This window comes from Pimephales promelas, chromosome 3 (assembly GCF_988280905.1).
Source record: "Pimephales promelas chromosome 3, fPimPro1.hap1.1, whole genome shotgun sequence".
In the NCBI taxonomy this organism is placed as follows: Eukaryota; Metazoa; Chordata; class Actinopteri; order Cypriniformes; family Leuciscidae; genus Pimephales; species Pimephales promelas.
This window is the reverse complement of record NC_142771.1, coordinates 45,290,237-45,302,736: the sequence shown is the minus strand read 5'-3', so window position 1 is coordinate 45,302,736 and position 12,500 is coordinate 45,290,237. Positions and strand designations below refer to the sequence as shown.

General features: G+C 48.3%; 67 non-coding genes across 67 annotated transcripts; all 67 read right to left on the bottom strand.

Moving 5' to 3' along the window:
- Window positions 1-33: 33 nt before the first annotated feature.
- On the bottom strand, window positions 34-152 carry LOC148985090 (5S ribosomal RNA). Its single transcript, XR_016165624.1, has one exon. It is a non-coding gene; the product is annotated as a 5S ribosomal RNA (ribosomal RNA).
- Window positions 153-215: 63 nt separating this feature from the next.
- Window positions 216-334, bottom strand: LOC148985089 (5S ribosomal RNA). Its single transcript, XR_016165622.1, has one exon. It is a non-coding gene; the product is annotated as a 5S ribosomal RNA (ribosomal RNA).
- A 63-nt stretch (window positions 335-397) lies between these two features.
- Window positions 398-516, bottom strand: LOC148985088 (5S ribosomal RNA). Its single transcript, XR_016165621.1, has one exon. It is a non-coding gene; the product is annotated as a 5S ribosomal RNA (ribosomal RNA).
- A 63-nt stretch (window positions 517-579) lies between these two features.
- LOC148985087 (5S ribosomal RNA) lies at window positions 580-698 on the bottom strand. The gene has a single exon (XR_016165620.1). It is a non-coding gene; the product is annotated as a 5S ribosomal RNA (ribosomal RNA).
- Window positions 699-761: 63 nt separating this feature from the next.
- On the bottom strand, window positions 762-880 carry LOC148985086 (5S ribosomal RNA). The gene has a single exon (XR_016165619.1). It is a non-coding gene; the product is annotated as a 5S ribosomal RNA (ribosomal RNA).
- A 63-nt stretch (window positions 881-943) lies between these two features.
- Window positions 944-1,062, bottom strand: LOC148985085 (5S ribosomal RNA). Its single transcript, XR_016165618.1, has one exon. It is a non-coding gene; the product is annotated as a 5S ribosomal RNA (ribosomal RNA).
- Window positions 1,063-1,125: 63 nt separating this feature from the next.
- LOC148985084 (5S ribosomal RNA) lies at window positions 1,126-1,244 on the bottom strand. Its single transcript, XR_016161055.1, has one exon. It is a non-coding gene; the product is annotated as a 5S ribosomal RNA (ribosomal RNA).
- A 63-nt stretch (window positions 1,245-1,307) lies between these two features.
- Window positions 1,308-1,426, bottom strand: LOC148985083 (5S ribosomal RNA). The gene has a single exon (XR_016165617.1). It is a non-coding gene; the product is annotated as a 5S ribosomal RNA (ribosomal RNA).
- Window positions 1,427-1,489: 63 nt separating this feature from the next.
- Window positions 1,490-1,608, bottom strand: LOC148985082 (5S ribosomal RNA). Its single transcript, XR_016161054.1, has one exon. It is a non-coding gene; the product is annotated as a 5S ribosomal RNA (ribosomal RNA).
- Window positions 1,609-1,671: 63 nt separating this feature from the next.
- On the bottom strand, window positions 1,672-1,790 carry LOC148985081 (5S ribosomal RNA). Its single transcript, XR_016165616.1, has one exon. It is a non-coding gene; the product is annotated as a 5S ribosomal RNA (ribosomal RNA).
- Window positions 1,791-1,853: 63 nt separating this feature from the next.
- LOC148985080 (5S ribosomal RNA) lies at window positions 1,854-1,972 on the bottom strand. The gene has a single exon (XR_016165615.1). It is a non-coding gene; the product is annotated as a 5S ribosomal RNA (ribosomal RNA).
- A 63-nt stretch (window positions 1,973-2,035) lies between these two features.
- Window positions 2,036-2,154, bottom strand: LOC148985079 (5S ribosomal RNA). The gene has a single exon (XR_016162742.1). It is a non-coding gene; the product is annotated as a 5S ribosomal RNA (ribosomal RNA).
- A 63-nt stretch (window positions 2,155-2,217) lies between these two features.
- LOC148985078 (5S ribosomal RNA) lies at window positions 2,218-2,336 on the bottom strand. Its single transcript, XR_016165614.1, has one exon. It is a non-coding gene; the product is annotated as a 5S ribosomal RNA (ribosomal RNA).
- A 63-nt stretch (window positions 2,337-2,399) lies between these two features.
- LOC148985077 (5S ribosomal RNA) lies at window positions 2,400-2,518 on the bottom strand. The gene has a single exon (XR_016165613.1). It is a non-coding gene; the product is annotated as a 5S ribosomal RNA (ribosomal RNA).
- Window positions 2,519-2,681: 163 nt separating this feature from the next.
- Window positions 2,682-2,800, bottom strand: LOC148985076 (5S ribosomal RNA). Its single transcript, XR_016165611.1, has one exon. It is a non-coding gene; the product is annotated as a 5S ribosomal RNA (ribosomal RNA).
- A 63-nt stretch (window positions 2,801-2,863) lies between these two features.
- Window positions 2,864-2,982, bottom strand: LOC148985075 (5S ribosomal RNA). The gene has a single exon (XR_016165610.1). It is a non-coding gene; the product is annotated as a 5S ribosomal RNA (ribosomal RNA).
- Window positions 2,983-3,045: 63 nt separating this feature from the next.
- Window positions 3,046-3,164, bottom strand: LOC148985074 (5S ribosomal RNA). Its single transcript, XR_016165609.1, has one exon. It is a non-coding gene; the product is annotated as a 5S ribosomal RNA (ribosomal RNA).
- Window positions 3,165-3,227: 63 nt separating this feature from the next.
- LOC148985073 (5S ribosomal RNA) lies at window positions 3,228-3,346 on the bottom strand. The gene has a single exon (XR_016165608.1). It is a non-coding gene; the product is annotated as a 5S ribosomal RNA (ribosomal RNA).
- Window positions 3,347-3,409: 63 nt separating this feature from the next.
- On the bottom strand, window positions 3,410-3,528 carry LOC148985072 (5S ribosomal RNA). The gene has a single exon (XR_016165607.1). It is a non-coding gene; the product is annotated as a 5S ribosomal RNA (ribosomal RNA).
- Window positions 3,529-3,591: 63 nt separating this feature from the next.
- LOC148985071 (5S ribosomal RNA) lies at window positions 3,592-3,710 on the bottom strand. The gene has a single exon (XR_016165606.1). It is a non-coding gene; the product is annotated as a 5S ribosomal RNA (ribosomal RNA).
- Window positions 3,711-3,773: 63 nt separating this feature from the next.
- On the bottom strand, window positions 3,774-3,892 carry LOC148985070 (5S ribosomal RNA). Its single transcript, XR_016165605.1, has one exon. It is a non-coding gene; the product is annotated as a 5S ribosomal RNA (ribosomal RNA).
- Window positions 3,893-3,955: 63 nt separating this feature from the next.
- On the bottom strand, window positions 3,956-4,074 carry LOC148985069 (5S ribosomal RNA). The gene has a single exon (XR_016165604.1). It is a non-coding gene; the product is annotated as a 5S ribosomal RNA (ribosomal RNA).
- Window positions 4,075-4,137: 63 nt separating this feature from the next.
- Window positions 4,138-4,256, bottom strand: LOC148985068 (5S ribosomal RNA). The gene has a single exon (XR_016165603.1). It is a non-coding gene; the product is annotated as a 5S ribosomal RNA (ribosomal RNA).
- Window positions 4,257-4,319: 63 nt separating this feature from the next.
- Window positions 4,320-4,438, bottom strand: LOC148985067 (5S ribosomal RNA). The gene has a single exon (XR_016165602.1). It is a non-coding gene; the product is annotated as a 5S ribosomal RNA (ribosomal RNA).
- A 63-nt stretch (window positions 4,439-4,501) lies between these two features.
- On the bottom strand, window positions 4,502-4,620 carry LOC148985066 (5S ribosomal RNA). The gene has a single exon (XR_016165600.1). It is a non-coding gene; the product is annotated as a 5S ribosomal RNA (ribosomal RNA).
- Window positions 4,621-4,683: 63 nt separating this feature from the next.
- LOC148985065 (5S ribosomal RNA) lies at window positions 4,684-4,802 on the bottom strand. Its single transcript, XR_016165599.1, has one exon. It is a non-coding gene; the product is annotated as a 5S ribosomal RNA (ribosomal RNA).
- Window positions 4,803-4,865: 63 nt separating this feature from the next.
- LOC148985064 (5S ribosomal RNA) lies at window positions 4,866-4,984 on the bottom strand. The gene has a single exon (XR_016165598.1). It is a non-coding gene; the product is annotated as a 5S ribosomal RNA (ribosomal RNA).
- Window positions 4,985-5,047: 63 nt separating this feature from the next.
- On the bottom strand, window positions 5,048-5,166 carry LOC148985063 (5S ribosomal RNA). Its single transcript, XR_016165597.1, has one exon. It is a non-coding gene; the product is annotated as a 5S ribosomal RNA (ribosomal RNA).
- A 63-nt stretch (window positions 5,167-5,229) lies between these two features.
- On the bottom strand, window positions 5,230-5,348 carry LOC148985062 (5S ribosomal RNA). Its single transcript, XR_016165596.1, has one exon. It is a non-coding gene; the product is annotated as a 5S ribosomal RNA (ribosomal RNA).
- Window positions 5,349-5,411: 63 nt separating this feature from the next.
- On the bottom strand, window positions 5,412-5,530 carry LOC148985061 (5S ribosomal RNA). The gene has a single exon (XR_016161053.1). It is a non-coding gene; the product is annotated as a 5S ribosomal RNA (ribosomal RNA).
- A 63-nt stretch (window positions 5,531-5,593) lies between these two features.
- LOC148985060 (5S ribosomal RNA) lies at window positions 5,594-5,712 on the bottom strand. The gene has a single exon (XR_016165595.1). It is a non-coding gene; the product is annotated as a 5S ribosomal RNA (ribosomal RNA).
- A 63-nt stretch (window positions 5,713-5,775) lies between these two features.
- LOC148985059 (5S ribosomal RNA) lies at window positions 5,776-5,894 on the bottom strand. Its single transcript, XR_016161052.1, has one exon. It is a non-coding gene; the product is annotated as a 5S ribosomal RNA (ribosomal RNA).
- A 63-nt stretch (window positions 5,895-5,957) lies between these two features.
- Window positions 5,958-6,076, bottom strand: LOC148985058 (5S ribosomal RNA). Its single transcript, XR_016165594.1, has one exon. It is a non-coding gene; the product is annotated as a 5S ribosomal RNA (ribosomal RNA).
- A 63-nt stretch (window positions 6,077-6,139) lies between these two features.
- LOC148985057 (5S ribosomal RNA) lies at window positions 6,140-6,258 on the bottom strand. Its single transcript, XR_016165593.1, has one exon. It is a non-coding gene; the product is annotated as a 5S ribosomal RNA (ribosomal RNA).
- A 63-nt stretch (window positions 6,259-6,321) lies between these two features.
- LOC148985056 (5S ribosomal RNA) lies at window positions 6,322-6,440 on the bottom strand. The gene has a single exon (XR_016162741.1). It is a non-coding gene; the product is annotated as a 5S ribosomal RNA (ribosomal RNA).
- Window positions 6,441-6,503: 63 nt separating this feature from the next.
- LOC148985055 (5S ribosomal RNA) lies at window positions 6,504-6,622 on the bottom strand. The gene has a single exon (XR_016165592.1). It is a non-coding gene; the product is annotated as a 5S ribosomal RNA (ribosomal RNA).
- Window positions 6,623-6,685: 63 nt separating this feature from the next.
- Window positions 6,686-6,804, bottom strand: LOC148985054 (5S ribosomal RNA). Its single transcript, XR_016165591.1, has one exon. It is a non-coding gene; the product is annotated as a 5S ribosomal RNA (ribosomal RNA).
- Window positions 6,805-6,867: 63 nt separating this feature from the next.
- On the bottom strand, window positions 6,868-6,986 carry LOC148985053 (5S ribosomal RNA). The gene has a single exon (XR_016165589.1). It is a non-coding gene; the product is annotated as a 5S ribosomal RNA (ribosomal RNA).
- A 63-nt stretch (window positions 6,987-7,049) lies between these two features.
- On the bottom strand, window positions 7,050-7,168 carry LOC148985052 (5S ribosomal RNA). The gene has a single exon (XR_016165588.1). It is a non-coding gene; the product is annotated as a 5S ribosomal RNA (ribosomal RNA).
- A 63-nt stretch (window positions 7,169-7,231) lies between these two features.
- Window positions 7,232-7,350, bottom strand: LOC148985051 (5S ribosomal RNA). Its single transcript, XR_016165587.1, has one exon. It is a non-coding gene; the product is annotated as a 5S ribosomal RNA (ribosomal RNA).
- Window positions 7,351-7,413: 63 nt separating this feature from the next.
- Window positions 7,414-7,532, bottom strand: LOC148985050 (5S ribosomal RNA). The gene has a single exon (XR_016165586.1). It is a non-coding gene; the product is annotated as a 5S ribosomal RNA (ribosomal RNA).
- A 63-nt stretch (window positions 7,533-7,595) lies between these two features.
- Window positions 7,596-7,714, bottom strand: LOC148985049 (5S ribosomal RNA). The gene has a single exon (XR_016165585.1). It is a non-coding gene; the product is annotated as a 5S ribosomal RNA (ribosomal RNA).
- Window positions 7,715-7,777: 63 nt separating this feature from the next.
- On the bottom strand, window positions 7,778-7,896 carry LOC148985048 (5S ribosomal RNA). Its single transcript, XR_016161051.1, has one exon. It is a non-coding gene; the product is annotated as a 5S ribosomal RNA (ribosomal RNA).
- Window positions 7,897-7,959: 63 nt separating this feature from the next.
- LOC148985047 (5S ribosomal RNA) lies at window positions 7,960-8,078 on the bottom strand. Its single transcript, XR_016165584.1, has one exon. It is a non-coding gene; the product is annotated as a 5S ribosomal RNA (ribosomal RNA).
- A 63-nt stretch (window positions 8,079-8,141) lies between these two features.
- Window positions 8,142-8,260, bottom strand: LOC148985046 (5S ribosomal RNA). The gene has a single exon (XR_016161050.1). It is a non-coding gene; the product is annotated as a 5S ribosomal RNA (ribosomal RNA).
- Window positions 8,261-8,323: 63 nt separating this feature from the next.
- Window positions 8,324-8,442, bottom strand: LOC148985045 (5S ribosomal RNA). Its single transcript, XR_016165583.1, has one exon. It is a non-coding gene; the product is annotated as a 5S ribosomal RNA (ribosomal RNA).
- Window positions 8,443-8,505: 63 nt separating this feature from the next.
- On the bottom strand, window positions 8,506-8,624 carry LOC148985044 (5S ribosomal RNA). The gene has a single exon (XR_016165582.1). It is a non-coding gene; the product is annotated as a 5S ribosomal RNA (ribosomal RNA).
- Window positions 8,625-8,687: 63 nt separating this feature from the next.
- On the bottom strand, window positions 8,688-8,806 carry LOC148985043 (5S ribosomal RNA). The gene has a single exon (XR_016162739.1). It is a non-coding gene; the product is annotated as a 5S ribosomal RNA (ribosomal RNA).
- A 63-nt stretch (window positions 8,807-8,869) lies between these two features.
- LOC148985042 (5S ribosomal RNA) lies at window positions 8,870-8,988 on the bottom strand. The gene has a single exon (XR_016165581.1). It is a non-coding gene; the product is annotated as a 5S ribosomal RNA (ribosomal RNA).
- Window positions 8,989-9,051: 63 nt separating this feature from the next.
- Window positions 9,052-9,170, bottom strand: LOC148985041 (5S ribosomal RNA). The gene has a single exon (XR_016165580.1). It is a non-coding gene; the product is annotated as a 5S ribosomal RNA (ribosomal RNA).
- Window positions 9,171-9,333: 163 nt separating this feature from the next.
- Window positions 9,334-9,452, bottom strand: LOC148985040 (5S ribosomal RNA). The gene has a single exon (XR_016165578.1). It is a non-coding gene; the product is annotated as a 5S ribosomal RNA (ribosomal RNA).
- A 63-nt stretch (window positions 9,453-9,515) lies between these two features.
- On the bottom strand, window positions 9,516-9,634 carry LOC148985039 (5S ribosomal RNA). The gene has a single exon (XR_016165577.1). It is a non-coding gene; the product is annotated as a 5S ribosomal RNA (ribosomal RNA).
- Window positions 9,635-9,697: 63 nt separating this feature from the next.
- On the bottom strand, window positions 9,698-9,816 carry LOC148985038 (5S ribosomal RNA). Its single transcript, XR_016165576.1, has one exon. It is a non-coding gene; the product is annotated as a 5S ribosomal RNA (ribosomal RNA).
- A 63-nt stretch (window positions 9,817-9,879) lies between these two features.
- On the bottom strand, window positions 9,880-9,998 carry LOC148985037 (5S ribosomal RNA). The gene has a single exon (XR_016165575.1). It is a non-coding gene; the product is annotated as a 5S ribosomal RNA (ribosomal RNA).
- Window positions 9,999-10,061: 63 nt separating this feature from the next.
- Window positions 10,062-10,180, bottom strand: LOC148985036 (5S ribosomal RNA). Its single transcript, XR_016165574.1, has one exon. It is a non-coding gene; the product is annotated as a 5S ribosomal RNA (ribosomal RNA).
- A 63-nt stretch (window positions 10,181-10,243) lies between these two features.
- Window positions 10,244-10,362, bottom strand: LOC148985035 (5S ribosomal RNA). The gene has a single exon (XR_016165573.1). It is a non-coding gene; the product is annotated as a 5S ribosomal RNA (ribosomal RNA).
- Window positions 10,363-10,425: 63 nt separating this feature from the next.
- LOC148985034 (5S ribosomal RNA) lies at window positions 10,426-10,544 on the bottom strand. The gene has a single exon (XR_016165572.1). It is a non-coding gene; the product is annotated as a 5S ribosomal RNA (ribosomal RNA).
- A 63-nt stretch (window positions 10,545-10,607) lies between these two features.
- LOC148985033 (5S ribosomal RNA) lies at window positions 10,608-10,726 on the bottom strand. The gene has a single exon (XR_016165571.1). It is a non-coding gene; the product is annotated as a 5S ribosomal RNA (ribosomal RNA).
- A 63-nt stretch (window positions 10,727-10,789) lies between these two features.
- On the bottom strand, window positions 10,790-10,908 carry LOC148985032 (5S ribosomal RNA). The gene has a single exon (XR_016165570.1). It is a non-coding gene; the product is annotated as a 5S ribosomal RNA (ribosomal RNA).
- Window positions 10,909-10,971: 63 nt separating this feature from the next.
- On the bottom strand, window positions 10,972-11,090 carry LOC148985031 (5S ribosomal RNA). Its single transcript, XR_016161049.1, has one exon. It is a non-coding gene; the product is annotated as a 5S ribosomal RNA (ribosomal RNA).
- A 63-nt stretch (window positions 11,091-11,153) lies between these two features.
- On the bottom strand, window positions 11,154-11,272 carry LOC148985030 (5S ribosomal RNA). The gene has a single exon (XR_016165569.1). It is a non-coding gene; the product is annotated as a 5S ribosomal RNA (ribosomal RNA).
- A 63-nt stretch (window positions 11,273-11,335) lies between these two features.
- LOC148985029 (5S ribosomal RNA) lies at window positions 11,336-11,454 on the bottom strand. Its single transcript, XR_016161048.1, has one exon. It is a non-coding gene; the product is annotated as a 5S ribosomal RNA (ribosomal RNA).
- Window positions 11,455-11,517: 63 nt separating this feature from the next.
- LOC148985028 (5S ribosomal RNA) lies at window positions 11,518-11,636 on the bottom strand. Its single transcript, XR_016165567.1, has one exon. It is a non-coding gene; the product is annotated as a 5S ribosomal RNA (ribosomal RNA).
- Window positions 11,637-11,699: 63 nt separating this feature from the next.
- On the bottom strand, window positions 11,700-11,818 carry LOC148985027 (5S ribosomal RNA). The gene has a single exon (XR_016165566.1). It is a non-coding gene; the product is annotated as a 5S ribosomal RNA (ribosomal RNA).
- Window positions 11,819-11,881: 63 nt separating this feature from the next.
- On the bottom strand, window positions 11,882-12,000 carry LOC148985026 (5S ribosomal RNA). Its single transcript, XR_016162738.1, has one exon. It is a non-coding gene; the product is annotated as a 5S ribosomal RNA (ribosomal RNA).
- A 63-nt stretch (window positions 12,001-12,063) lies between these two features.
- On the bottom strand, window positions 12,064-12,182 carry LOC148985025 (5S ribosomal RNA). Its single transcript, XR_016165565.1, has one exon. It is a non-coding gene; the product is annotated as a 5S ribosomal RNA (ribosomal RNA).
- A 63-nt stretch (window positions 12,183-12,245) lies between these two features.
- Window positions 12,246-12,364, bottom strand: LOC148985024 (5S ribosomal RNA). The gene has a single exon (XR_016165564.1). It is a non-coding gene; the product is annotated as a 5S ribosomal RNA (ribosomal RNA).
- Window positions 12,365-12,500: the final 136 nt, after the last annotated feature.

The following is a 12,500-nucleotide window of genomic DNA, read 5'->3' as shown; positions in this document are numbered from 1 at the left end:
ATAGTTAAAACATTAGGGTAGTAAACTATATAAAGCTTACAGCACCTGGTATTCCCAGGCGGTCTCCCATCCAAGTACTAACCAGGCCCGACCCTGCTTAGCTTCCGAGATCAGACGAGTTCGGGCGTTCTCAAGGTGGTATGGCCGTAAGCGAAATCTGCTGCCAAAATTGGGCTATTTGAATGGTTAGAACATTAGGGTAGTAAACTATATAAAGCTTACAGCACCTGGTATTCCCAGGCGGTCTCCCATCCAAGTACTAACCAGGCCCGACCCTGCTTAGCTTCCGAGATCAGACGAGTTCGGGCGTTCTCAAGGTGGTATGGCCGTAAGCGAAATCTGCTGCCAAAATTGGGCTATTTGAATAGTTAAAACATTAGGGTAGTAAACTATATAAAGCTTACAGCACCTGGTATTCCCAGGCGGTCTCCCATCCAAGTACTAACCAGGCCCGACCCTGCTTAGCTTCCGAGATCAGACGAGTTCGGGCGTTCTCAAGGTGGTATGGCCGTAAGCGAAATCTGCTGCCAAAATTGGGCTATTTGAATGGTTAGAACATTAGGGTAGTAAACTATATAAAGCTTACAGCACCTGGTATTCCCAGGCGGTCTCCCATCCAAGTACTAACCAGGCCCGACCCTGCTTAGCTTCCGAGATCAGACGAGTTCGGGCGTTCTCAAGGTGGTATGGCCGTAAGCGAAATCTGCTGCCAAAATTGGGCTATTTGAATAGTTAAAACATTAGGGTAGTAAACTATATAAAGCTTACAGCACCTGGTATTCCCAGGCGGTCTCCCATCCAAGTACTAACCAGGCCCGACCCTGCTTAGCTTCCGAGATCAGACGAGTTCGGGCGTTCTCAAGGTGGTATGGCCGTAAGCGAAATCTGCTGCCAAAATTGGGCTATTTGAATGGTTAGAACATTAGGGTAGTAAACTATATAAAGCTTACAGCACCTGGTATTCCCAGGCGGTCTCCCATCCAAGTACTAACCAGGCCCGACCCTGCTTAGCTTCCGAGATCAGACGAGTTCGGGCGTTCTCAAGGTGGTATGGCCGTAAGCGAAATCTGCTGCCAAAATTGGGCTATTTGAATGGTTAGAACATTAGGGTAGTAAACTATATAAAGCTTACAGCACCTGGTATTCCCAGGCGGTCTCCCATCCAAGTACTAACCAGGCCCGACCCTGCTTAGCTTCCGAGACCAGACGAGTTCGGGCGTTCTCAAGGTGGTATGGCCGTAAGCGAAATCTGCTGCCAAAATTGGGCTATTTGAATGGTTAGAACATTAGGGTAGTAAACTATATAAAGCTTACAGCACCTGGTATTCCCAGGCGGTCTCCCATCCAAGTACTAACCAGGCCCGACCCTGCTTAGCTTCCGAGATCAGACGAGTTCGGGCGTTCTCAAGGTGGTATGGCCGTAAGCGAAATCTGCTGCCAAAATTGGGCTATTTGAATGGTTAGAACATTAGGGTAGTAAACTATATAAAGCTTACAGCACCTGGTATTCCCAGGCGGTCTCCCATCCAAGTACTAACCAGGCCCGACCCTGCTTAGCTTCCGAGACCAGACGAGTTCGGGCGTTCTCAAGGTGGTATGGCCGTAAGCGAAATCTGCTGCCAAAATTGGGCTATTTGAATGGTTAGAACATTAGGGTAGTAAACTATATAAAGCTTACAGCACCTGGTATTCCCAGGCGGTCTCCCATCCAAGTACTAACCAGGCCCGACCCTGCTTAGCTTCCGAGATCAGACGAGTTCGGGCGTTCTCAAGGTGGTATGGCCGTAAGCGAAATCTGCTGCCAAAATTGGGCTATTTGAATGGTTAGAACATTAGGGTAGTAAACTATATAAAGCTTACAGCACCTGGTATTCCCAGGCGGTCTCCCATCCAAGTACTAACCAGGCCCGACCCTGCTTAGCTTCCGAGATCAGACGAGTTCGGGCGTTCTCAAGGTGGTATGGCCGTAAGCGAAATCTGCTGCCAAAATTGGGCTATTTGAATGGTTAGAACATTAGGGTAGTAAACTACTTAAAGCTTACAGCACCTGGTATTCCCAGGCGGTCTCCCATCCAAGTACTAACCAGGCCCGACCCTGCTTAGCTTCCGAGATCAGACGAGTTCGGGCGTTCTCAAGGTGGTATGGTCGTAAGCGAAATCTCCTGCCAAAATTGGGCTATTTGAATGGTTAGAACATTAGGGTAGTAAACTACATAAAGCTTACAGCACCTGGTATTCCCAGGCGGTCTCCCATCCAAGTACTAACCAGGCCCGACCCTGCTTAGCTTCCGAGATCAGACGAGTTCGGGCGTTCTCAAGGTGGTATGGCCGTAAGCGAAATCTGCTGCCAAAATTGGGCTATTTGAATGGTTAGAACATTAGGGTAGTAAACTACATAAAGCTTACAGCACCTGGTATTCCCAGGCGGTCTCCCATCCAAGTACTAACCAGGCCCGACCCTGCTTAGCTTCCGAGATCAGACGAGTTCGGGCGTTCTCAAGGTGGTATGGCCGTAAGCGAAATCTGCAGCCAAAATTGGGCTATTTGAAGAAGAAAAAAAAGAGACTCTTTCAGGCTTTCTGAAGAAACTGAGAGACTATTTCAGGAATTTTGAGGGGAAAAAAGACAATTTAGGATTTTTGAAACATTTCATTGACTCTTTTTTTTTTTTTAAACAATAAAGCTTACAGCACCTGGTATTCCCAGGCGGTCTCCCATCCAAGTACTAACCAGGCCCGACCCTGCTTAGCTTCCGAGATCAGACGAGTTCGGGCGTTCTCAAGGTGGTATGGCCGTAAGCGAAATCTGCTGCCAAAATTGGGCTATTTGAATAGTTAAAACATTAGGGTAGTAAACTATATAAAGCTTACAGCACCTGGTATTCCCAGGCGGTCTCCCATCCAAGTACTAACCAGGCCCGACCCTGCTTAGCTTCCGAGATCAGACGAGTTCGGGCGTTCTCAAGGTGGTATGGCCGTAAGCGAAATCTGCTGCCAAAATTGGGCTATTTGAATGGTTAGAACATTAGGGTAGTAAACTATATAAAGCTTACAGCACCTGGTATTCCCAGGCGGTCTCCCATCCAAGTACTAACCAGGCCCGACCCTGCTTAGCTTCCGAGATCAGACGAGTTCGGGCGTTCTCAAGGTGGTATGGCCGTAAGCGAAATCTGCTGCCAAAATTGGGCTATTTGAATAGTTAAAACATTAGGGTAGTAAACTATATAAAGCTTACAGCACCTGGTATTCCCAGGCGGTCTCCCATCCAAGTACTAACCAGGCCCGACCCTGCTTAGCTTCCGAGATCAGACGAGTTCGGGCGTTCTCAAGGTGGTATGGCCGTAAGCGAAATCTGCTGCCAAAATTGGGCTATTTGAATGGTTAGAACATTAGGGTAGTAAACTATATAAAGCTTACAGCACCTGGTATTCCCAGGCGGTCTCCCATCCAAGTACTAACCAGGCCCGACCCTGCTTAGCTTCCGAGATCAGACGAGTTCGGGCGTTCTCAAGGTGGTATGGCCGTAAGCGAAATCTGCTGCCAAAATTGGGCTATTTGAATAGTTAAAACATTAGGGTAGTAAACTATATAAAGCTTACAGCACCTGGTATTCCCAGGCGGTCTCCCATCCAAGTACTAACCAGGCCCGACCCTGCTTAGCTTCCGAGATCAGACGAGTTCGGGCGTTCTCAAGGTGGTATGGCCGTAAGCGAAATCTGCTGCCAAAATTGGGCTATTTGAATGGTTAGAACATTAGGGTAGTAAACTATATAAAGCTTACAGCACCTGGTATTCCCAGGCGGTCTCCCATCCAAGTACTAACCAGGCCCGACCCTGCTTAGCTTCCGAGATCAGACGAGTTCGGGCGTTCTCAAGGTGGTATGGCCGTAAGCGAAATCTGCTGCCAAAATTGGGCTATTTGAATAGTTAAAACATTAGGGTAGTAAACTATATAAAGCTTACAGCACCTGGTATTCCCAGGCGGTCTCCCATCCAAGTACTAACCAGGCCCGACCCTGCTTAGCTTCCGAGATCAGACGAGTTCGGGCGTTCTCAAGGTGGTATGGCCGTAAGCGAAATCTGCTGCCAAAATTGGGCTATTTGAATGGTTAGAACATTAGGGTAGTAAACTATATAAAGCTTACAGCACCTGGTATTCCCAGGCGGTCTCCCATCCAAGTACTAACCAGGCCCGACCCTGCTTAGCTTCCGAGATCAGACGAGTTCGGGCGTTCTCAAGGTGGTATGGCCGTAAGCGAAATCTGCTGCCAAAATTGGGCTATTTGAATAGTTAAAACATTAGGGTAGTAAACTATATAAAGCTTACAGCACCTGGTATTCCCAGGCGGTCTCCCATCCAAGTACTAACCAGGCCCGACCCTGCTTAGCTTCCGAGATCAGACGAGTTCGGGCGTTCTCAAGGTGGTATGGCCGTAAGCGAAATCTGCTGCCAAAATTGGGCTATTTGAATGGTTAGAACATTAGGGTAGTAAACTATATAAAGCTTACAGCACCTGGTATTCCCAGGCGGTCTCCCATCCAAGTACTAACCAGGCCCGACCCTGCTTAGCTTCCGAGATCAGACGAGTTCGGGCGTTCTCAAGGTGGTATGGCCGTAAGCGAAATCTGCTGCCAAAATTGGGCTATTTGAATAGTTAAAACATTAGGGTAGTAAACTATATAAAGCTTACAGCACCTGGTATTCCCAGGCGGTCTCCCATCCAAGTACTAACCAGGCCCGACCCTGCTTAGCTTCCGAGATCAGACGAGTTCGGGCGTTCTCAAGGTGGTATGGCCGTAAGCGAAATCTGCTGCCAAAATTGGGCTATTTGAATGGTTAGAACATTAGGGTAGTAAACTATATAAAGCTTACAGCACCTGGTATTCCCAGGCGGTCTCCCATCCAAGTACTAACCAGGCCCGACCCTGCTTAGCTTCCGAGATCAGACGAGTTCGGGCGTTCTCAAGGTGGTATGGCCGTAAGCGAAATCTGCTGCCAAAATTGGGCTATTTGAATAGTTAAAACATTAGGGTAGTAAACTATATAAAGCTTACAGCACCTGGTATTCCCAGGCGGTCTCCCATCCAAGTACTAACCAGGCCCGACCCTGCTTAGCTTCCGAGATCAGACGAGTTCGGGCGTTCTCAAGGTGGTATGGCCGTAAGCGAAATCTGCTGCCAAAATTGGGCTATTTGAATGGTTAGAACATTAGGGTAGTAAACTATATAAAGCTTACAGCACCTGGTATTCCCAGGCGGTCTCCCATCCAAGTACTAACCAGGCCCGACCCTGCTTAGCTTCCGAGATCAGACGAGTTCGGGCGTTCTCAAGGTGGTATGGCCGTAAGCGAAATCTGCTGCCAAAATTGGGCTATTTGAATGGTTAGAACATTAGGGTAGTAAACTATATAAAGCTTACAGCACCTGGTATTCCCAGGCGGTCTCCCATCCAAGTACTAACCAGGCCCGACCCTGCTTAGCTTCCGAGACCAGACGAGTTCGGGCGTTCTCAAGGTGGTATGGCCGTAAGCGAAATCTGCTGCCAAAATTGGGCTATTTGAATGGTTAGAACATTAGGGTAGTAAACTATATAAAGCTTACAGCACCTGGTATTCCCAGGCGGTCTCCCATCCAAGTACTAACCAGGCCCGACCCTGCTTAGCTTCCGAGATCAGACGAGTTCGGGCGTTCTCAAGGTGGTATGGCCGTAAGCGAAATCTGCTGCCAAAATTGGGCTATTTGAATGGTTAGAACATTAGGGTAGTAAACTATATAAAGCTTACAGCACCTGGTATTCCCAGGCGGTCTCCCATCCAAGTACTAACCAGGCCCGACCCTGCTTAGCTTCCGAGACCAGACGAGTTCGGGCGTTCTCAAGGTGGTATGGCCGTAAGCGAAATCTGCTGCCAAAATTGGGCTATTTGAATGGTTAGAACATTAGGGTAGTAAACTATATAAAGCTTACAGCACCTGGTATTCCCAGGCGGTCTCCCATCCAAGTACTAACCAGGCCCGACCCTGCTTAGCTTCCGAGATCAGACGAGTTCGGGCGTTCTCAAGGTGGTATGGCCGTAAGCGAAATCTGCTGCCAAAATTGGGCTATTTGAATGGTTAGAACATTAGGGTAGTAAACTATATAAAGCTTACAGCACCTGGTATTCCCAGGCGGTCTCCCATCCAAGTACTAACCAGGCCCGACCCTGCTTAGCTTCCGAGATCAGACGAGTTCGGGCGTTCTCAAGGTGGTATGGCCGTAAGCGAAATCTGCTGCCAAAATTGGGCTATTTGAATGGTTAGAACATTAGGGTAGTAAACTACTTAAAGCTTACAGCACCTGGTATTCCCAGGCGGTCTCCCATCCAAGTACTAACCAGGCCCGACCCTGCTTAGCTTCCGAGATCAGACGAGTTCGGGCGTTCTCAAGGTGGTATGGTCGTAAGCGAAATCTGCTGCCAAAATTGGGCTATTTGAATGGTTAGAACATTAGGGTAGTAAACTATATAAAGCTTACAGCACCTGGTATTCCCAGGCGGTCTCCCATCCAAGTACTAACCAGGCCCGACCCTGCTTAGCTTCCGAGATCAGACGAGTTCGGGCGTTCTCAAGGTGGTATGGCCGTAAGCGAAATCTGCTGCCAAAATTGGGCTATTTGAATAGTTAAAACATTAGGGTAGTAAACTATATAAAGCTTACAGCACCTGGTATTCCCAGGCGGTCTCCCATCCAAGTACTAACCAGGCCCGACCCTGCTTAGCTTCCGAGATCAGACGAGTTCGGGCGTTCTCAAGGTGGTATGGCCGTAAGCGAAATCTGCTGCCAAAATTGGGCTATTTGAATGGTTAGAACATTAGGGTAGTAAACTATATAAAGCTTACAGCACCTGGTATTCCCAGGCGGTCTCCCATCCAAGTACTAACCAGGCCCGACCCTGCTTAGCTTCCGAGATCAGACGAGTTCGGGCGTTCTCAAGGTGGTATGGCCGTAAGCGAAATCTGCTGCCAAAATTGGGCTATTTGAATAGTTAAAACATTAGGGTAGTAAACTATATAAAGCTTACAGCACCTGGTATTCCCAGGCGGTCTCCCATCCAAGTACTAACCAGGCCCGACCCTGCTTAGCTTCCGAGATCAGACGAGTTCGGGCGTTCTCAAGGTGGTATGGCCGTAAGCGAAATCTGCTGCCAAAATTGGGCTATTTGAATGGTTAGAACATTAGGGTAGTAAACTATATAAAGCTTACAGCACCTGGTATTCCCAGGCGGTCTCCCATCCAAGTACTAACCAGGCCCGACCCTGCTTAGCTTCCGAGATCAGACGAGTTCGGGCGTTCTCAAGGTGGTATGGCCGTAAGCGAAATCTGCTGCCAAAATTGGGCTATTTGAATAGTTAAAACATTAGGGTAGTAAACTATATAAAGCTTACAGCACCTGGTATTCCCAGGCGGTCTCCCATCCAAGTACTAACCAGGCCCGACCCTGCTTAGCTTCCGAGATCAGACGAGTTCGGGCGTTCTCAAGGTGGTATGGCCGTAAGCGAAATCTGCTGCCAAAATTGGGCTATTTGAATGGTTAGAACATTAGGGTAGTAAACTATATAAAGCTTACAGCACCTGGTATTCCCAGGCGGTCTCCCATCCAAGTACTAACCAGGCCCGACCCTGCTTAGCTTCCGAGATCAGACGAGTTCGGGCGTTCTCAAGGTGGTATGGCCGTAAGCGAAATCTGCTGCCAAAATTGGGCTATTTGAATGGTTAGAACATTAGGGTAGTAAACTATATAAAGCTTACAGCACCTGGTATTCCCAGGCGGTCTCCCATCCAAGTACTAACCAGGCCCGACCCTGCTTAGCTTCCGAGACCAGACGAGTTCGGGCGTTCTCAAGGTGGTATGGCCGTAAGCGAAATCTGCTGCCAAAATTGGGCTATTTGAATGGTTAGAACATTAGGGTAGTAAACTATATAAAGCTTACAGCACCTGGTATTCCCAGGCGGTCTCCCATCCAAGTACTAACCAGGCCCGACCCTGCTTAGCTTCCGAGATCAGACGAGTTCGGGCGTTCTCAAGGTGGTATGGCCGTAAGCGAAATCTGCTGCCAAAATTGGGCTATTTGAATGGTTAGAACATTAGGGTAGTAAACTATATAAAGCTTACAGCACCTGGTATTCCCAGGCGGTCTCCCATCCAAGTACTAACCAGGCCCGACCCTGCTTAGCTTCCGAGACCAGACGAGTTCGGGCGTTCTCAAGGTGGTATGGCCGTAAGCGAAATCTGCTGCCAAAATTGGGCTATTTGAATGGTTAGAACATTAGGGTAGTAAACTATATAAAGCTTACAGCACCTGGTATTCCCAGGCGGTCTCCCATCCAAGTACTAACCAGGCCCGACCCTGCTTAGCTTCCGAGATCAGACGAGTTCGGGCGTTCTCAAGGTGGTATGGCCGTAAGCGAAATCTGCTGCCAAAATTGGGCTATTTGAATGGTTAGAACATTAGGGTAGTAAACTATATAAAGCTTACAGCACCTGGTATTCCCAGGCGGTCTCCCATCCAAGTACTAACCAGGCCCGACCCTGCTTAGCTTCCGAGATCAGACGAGTTCGGGCGTTCTCAAGGTGGTATGGCCGTAAGCGAAATCTGCTGCCAAAATTGGGCTATTTGAATGGTTAGAACATTAGGGTAGTAAACTACTTAAAGCTTACAGCACCTGGTATTCCCAGGCGGTCTCCCATCCAAGTACTAACCAGGCCCGACCCTGCTTAGCTTCCGAGATCAGACGAGTTCGGGCGTTCTCAAGGTGGTATGGTCGTAAGCGAAATCTCCTGCCAAAATTGGGCTATTTGAATGGTTAGAACATTAGGGTAGTAAACTACATAAAGCTTACAGCACCTGGTATTCCCAGGCGGTCTCCCATCCAAGTACTAACCAGGCCCGACCCTGCTTAGCTTCCGAGATCAGACGAGTTCGGGCGTTCTCAAGGTGGTATGGCCGTAAGCGAAATCTGCTGCCAAAATTGGGCTATTTGAATGGTTAGAACATTAGGGTAGTAAACTACATAAAGCTTACAGCACCTGGTATTCCCAGGCGGTCTCCCATCCAAGTACTAACCAGGCCCGACCCTGCTTAGCTTCCGAGATCAGACGAGTTCGGGCGTTCTCAAGGTGGTATGGCCGTAAGCGAAATCTGCAGCCAAAATTGGGCTATTTGAAGAAGAAAAAAAAGAGACTCTTTCAGGCTTTCTGAAGAAACTGAGAGACTATTTCAGGAATTTTGAGGGGAAAAAAGACAATTTAGGATTTTTGAAACATTTCATTGACTCTTTTTTTTTTTTTAAACAATAAAGCTTACAGCACCTGGTATTCCCAGGCGGTCTCCCATCCAAGTACTAACCAGGCCCGACCCTGCTTAGCTTCCGAGATCAGACGAGTTCGGGCGTTCTCAAGGTGGTATGGCCGTAAGCGAAATCTGCTGCCAAAATTGGGCTATTTGAATAGTTAAAACATTAGGGTAGTAAACTATATAAAGCTTACAGCACCTGGTATTCCCAGGCGGTCTCCCATCCAAGTACTAACCAGGCCCGACCCTGCTTAGCTTCCGAGATCAGACGAGTTCGGGCGTTCTCAAGGTGGTATGGCCGTAAGCGAAATCTGCTGCCAAAATTGGGCTATTTGAATGGTTAGAACATTAGGGTAGTAAACTATATAAAGCTTACAGCACCTGGTATTCCCAGGCGGTCTCCCATCCAAGTACTAACCAGGCCCGACCCTGCTTAGCTTCCGAGATCAGACGAGTTCGGGCGTTCTCAAGGTGGTATGGCCGTAAGCGAAATCTGCTGCCAAAATTGGGCTATTTGAATAGTTAAAACATTAGGGTAGTAAACTATATAAAGCTTACAGCACCTGGTATTCCCAGGCGGTCTCCCATCCAAGTACTAACCAGGCCCGACCCTGCTTAGCTTCCGAGATCAGACGAGTTCGGGCGTTCTCAAGGTGGTATGGCCGTAAGCGAAATCTGCTGCCAAAATTGGGCTATTTGAATGGTTAGAACATTAGGGTAGTAAACTATATAAAGCTTACAGCACCTGGTATTCCCAGGCGGTCTCCCATCCAAGTACTAACCAGGCCCGACCCTGCTTAGCTTCCGAGATCAGACGAGTTCGGGCGTTCTCAAGGTGGTATGGCCGTAAGCGAAATCTGCTGCCAAAATTGGGCTATTTGAATAGTTAAAACATTAGGGTAGTAAACTATATAAAGCTTACAGCACCTGGTATTCCCAGGCGGTCTCCCATCCAAGTACTAACCAGGCCCGACCCTGCTTAGCTTCCGAGATCAGACGAGTTCGGGCGTTCTCAAGGTGGTATGGCCGTAAGCGAAATCTGCTGCCAAAATTGGGCTATTTGAATGGTTAGAACATTAGGGTAGTAAACTATATAAAGCTTACAGCACCTGGTATTCCCAGGCGGTCTCCCATCCAAGTACTAACCAGGCCCGACCCTGCTTAGCTTCCGAGATCAGACGAGTTCGGGCGTTCTCAAGGTGGTATGGCCGTAAGCGAAATCTGCTGCCAAAATTGGGCTATTTGAATAGTTAAAACATTAGGGTAGTAAACTATATAAAGCTTACAGCACCTGGTATTCCCAGGCGGTCTCCCATCCAAGTACTAACCAGGCCCGACCCTGCTTAGCTTCCGAGATCAGACGAGTTCGGGCGTTCTCAAGGTGGTATGGCCGTAAGCGAAATCTGCTGCCAAAATTGGGCTATTTGAATGGTTAGAACATTAGGGTAGTAAACTATATAAAGCTTACAGCACCTGGTATTCCCAGGCGGTCTCCCATCCAAGTACTAACCAGGCCCGACCCTGCTTAGCTTCCGAGATCAGACGAGTTCGGGCGTTCTCAAGGTGGTATGGCCGTAAGCGAAATCTGCTGCCAAAATTGGGCTATTTGAATGGTTAGAACATTAGGGTAGTAAACTATATAAAGCTTACAGCACCTGGTATTCCCAGGCGGTCTCCCATCCAAGTACTAACCAGGCCCGACCCTGCTTAGCTTCCGAGACCAGACGAGTTCGGGCGTTCTCAAGGTGGTATGGCCGTAAGCGAAATCTGCTGCCAAAATTGGGCTATTTGAATGGTTAGAACATTAGGGTAGTAAACTATATAAAGCTTACAGCACCTGGTATTCCCAGGCGGTCTCCCATCCAAGTACTAACCAGGCCCGACCCTGCTTAGCTTCCGAGATCAGACGAGTTCGGGCGTTCTCAAGGTGGTATGGCCGTAAGCGAAATCTGCTGCCAAAATTGGGCTATTTGAATGGTTAGAACATTAGGGTAGTAAACTATATAAAGCTTACAGCACCTGGTATTCCCAGGCGGTCTCCCATCCAAGTACTAACCAGGCCCGACCCTGCTTAGCTTCCGAGACCAGACGAGTTCGGGCGTTCTCAAGGTGGTATGGCCGTAAGCGAAATCTGCTGCCAAAATTGGGCTATTTGAATGGTTAGAACATTAGGGTAGTAAACTATATAAAGCTTACAGCACCTGGTATTCCCAGGCGGTCTCCCATCCAAGTACTAACCAGGCCCGACCCTGCTTAGCTTCCGAGATCAGACGAGTTCGGGCGTTCTCAAGGTGGTATGGCCGTAAGCGAAATCTGCTGCCAAAATTGGGCTATTTGAATGGTTAGAACATTAGGGTAGTAAACTATATAAAGCTTACAGCACCTGGTATTCCCAGGCGGTCTCCCATCCAAGTACTAACCAGGCCCGACCCTGCTTAGCTTCCGAGATCAGACGAGTTCGGGCGTTCTCAAGGTGGTATGGCCGTAAGCGAAATCTGCTGCCAAAATTGGGCTATTTGAATGGTTAGAACATTAGGGTAGTAAACTACTTAAAGCTTACAGCACCTGGTATTCCCAGGCGGTCTCCCATCCAAGTACTAACCAGGCCCGACCCTGCTTAGCTTCCGAGATCAGACGAGTTCGGGCGTTCTCAAGGTGGTATGGTCGTAAGCGAAATCTCCTGCCAAAATTGGGCTATTTGAATGGTTAGAACATTAGGGTAGTAAACTACATAAAGCTTACAGCACCTGGTATTCCCAGGCGGTCTCCCATCCAAGTACTAACCAGGCCCGACCCTGCTTAGCTTCCGAGATCAGACGAGTTCGGGCGTTCTCAAGGTGGTATGGCCGTAAGCGAAATCTGCTGCCAAAATTGGGCTATTTGAATGGTTAGAACATTAGGGTAGTAAACTACATAAAGCTTACAGCACCTGGTATTCCCAGGCGGTCTCCCATCCAAGTACTAACCAGGCCCGACCCTGCTTAGCTTCCGAGATCAGACGAGTTCGGGCGTTCTCAAGGTGGTATGGCCGTAAGCGAAATCTGCAGCCAAAATTGGGCTATTTGAAGAAGAAAAAAAAGAGACTCTTTCAGGCTTTCTGAAGAAACTGAGAGACTATTTCAGGAATTTTGAGGGGAAAAAAGACAATTTAGGATTTTTGAAACATTTCATT